The 2,503-nt window shown below is 50.9% G+C and overlaps 1 pseudogene; it reads left to right on the forward strand.

The window, feature by feature from the left end:
• Positions 1 to 541: 541 nt before the first annotated feature.
• On the forward strand, positions 542 to 715 carry LOC144122343 (U2 spliceosomal RNA; annotated as a pseudogene).
• The last annotated feature ends 1,788 nt before the right edge of the window (positions 716 to 2,503 follow it).

Raw genomic sequence — 2,503 nt, forward strand, 5'->3', positions numbered from 1 at the left:
TCTTTACGGTGTTTTGACGTGGCTGCAACTAACACCCCTGAAGCCCCAAAGATAGACTTAAGGTTGACTAATGCAATTACACGATGAGTGTTGTGCCTGGATTTCACACCTTTTCAACAATTACTTTACAGCTGCACAAAACGGTAGCTTTGAACGGCGCTGGTCTTTCTGTTGTGGTTTATGCACTATTAGAAGAAGAGCGTCAGCCCGTAAAAAAAGCTATAGCAACGGCTTGCCTATACGTTTAGGTTGTCTTGTAGGTTTGCGGTTACCGTGGCTGTCGTGATGATAACAAGACACGTGTCTCTTGCAACCCGCCTGCACATATTTGTAGCGATGCCGCACTTTTTATGGCCCGATCATGTTTACAGTGCCTTCTTTCTTGGATTATGTCCCGAATATAAAGGAAAAAAAAAGCTGCGTCTTCATGGCGACTAAACTCCAGCAAGCCCGCTTGCGGAGCAATACAACGCTATAGCATATTTCCTACAAAGCGTCCAGGATGCAGGTAAAGAGGGTTAGGTTGTTACTCGCGCCCCCCATCGCTTCCAGACCCATTTAAGATGCCATAGCGATTGTCCGGACCCCGTGGAATATCTGTTACGGGTCCAAGTTGGACTTATTTTTGGAAATGTGGCGGAGAGTTTGAAGGATGCTTCACTCCCACCACCGGTTGGCCCGGTATTGCACTACCTCCGGGATCGGTCTTGTCTTTAGCGCGTCTTTACTATCGTGTCTCTCTATGTCCCATCTTTCAACTCTCCTTCTATCTGCACGTGGTAGCGATTGTGGCTCGGCTTGAGCCAGTGAGCAGGCCTGTGCATTTCCTTCCTTTCTTCCCTGGCAGTAACAGACAGACAGACATCTAAGATGCCGCATTTTAGAGCACTGGCTTTCTCTCACTTCTCGTGGCATCAAGGCTTCCCAGAAGCTTGCGGTTAGAACGATATATGTTTGGCCAAGTATGAATGCTTGCGTGCATGCGTGCATGGGAACGATCTTCTCTTGCTTTCCTGAGAGTAGAAGTCTATCGCCACGCCCTAAGCCTCCTGCAGTCGTTGCTCCCGCCAAGAGGACGCTTCCAAAAAGTTCACACCGACATCATCGGCCCCCTTCCTCCACAGGAAACAATACCGATACGGTCCAACAATTGTCAACCACTGTACCAGATGGCCTGAAGCCGCGTCAGTGCAAGACATCACGCCTTAAACTGAGGCAGACGCCTATGTGAGCACCTAGATATCAGGTTCTGACCAAACTGAAGTTATCACCGACAGGGGCGGACAGTTTGAGAGCCCACTTTTCGCTCAACTTTCCACCCGACTTGGCGCACAGCCCACCACAATGGCTGCTTATCACCCCAGGGCAACGGACTTGTCGATCATTTCTACAGACAGCTTAAGGCAGCAATCATAGCTTATGGCGACTACCCGCCACAGTGGCTCAGTGGTTAGGACGCTCGTCTAGAGCCGGAGTACTCAAGTCCCAACCCGACCGCTGCGGCCGCGTTTCGATGGAGGCGAAACGCAAAAGGCGCCCGTGTGCAGTGCGATGTCAGTATACGTTAAAGGTTGCCAGATGGTGGAAATTATGCCGGAACCCTCCACTACGGCACATCTTTCTCTCCTCTTCTTTCACTCCCTCCTTCATTCTTTCCCTCACGGCGTGGTTAAGGTGTCCACCGAGAGGTGAGACAGTTACTGCGTTGTTTCCTTTCCTCAAAAATGTACTTTCAATTTGCGTCAGGACACGGCACGCTGTGTTCATTTACTTTCGCTTGTCCTTCTGGATCTTCATTCTGCATGCGAAGGAGATTTGGGGTGCGCCACAGTTGAATTAGTTTACGTAACCACCGTTCTATATGCGGACTTACCTCGTCCAGATCCCCCCCCCTCCTCTCTCTCTCTCCGCCCCCTTGGACGCGCCCTCATTCCTACAACGCCTGCAGCAGTCGACCCGCCGCGGTGGCTCAGTGGTTAGGGCGCTCGACTACTGATCCGGAGTTCCCGGGTTCGAACCCGACCGCGGCGGCTGCGTTTTTATGGAGGAAAAACGCTAAGGCGCCCGTGTGCTGTGCGGTGTCAGTGCACGTTAAAGATCCCCAGGTGGTCGAAATTATTCCGGAGCCCTCCACTATGGCACCTATCTCTTCCTTTCTTCTTTCACTCCCTCCTTTGTCCCTTCCCTTGCGGCCTGGTTCAGATGTCCAACGATATATGAGACAGATACTGCGCCATTTCCTTTCCCCAAAAAACCAATTATTATTATTATTATTACTGCAGCAGTCGTTTGCTGCGCTTAGGCCTGTCTAACCTATATATAATTGATTTTTTTTGGGGGGGGGGGGGGGAGGAAATGGCGCAGTATCTGTCTCATATATCGCTGGGCACCCGAACCGCGCCATAAGGGAAGGGATAAAGGAGGGAGTGAAAGAAGAAAGGAAGAAAGAGGTGCCGTAGTGGAGGGCTCCGGAATAATTTCGACCACCTGGGGATCTTTAACG

Source organism: Amblyomma americanum, chromosome 2 (genome assembly GCF_052857255.1).
Source record: "Amblyomma americanum isolate KBUSLIRL-KWMA chromosome 2, ASM5285725v1, whole genome shotgun sequence".
Classification (NCBI taxonomy): domain Eukaryota; kingdom Metazoa; phylum Arthropoda; class Arachnida; order Ixodida; family Ixodidae; genus Amblyomma; species Amblyomma americanum.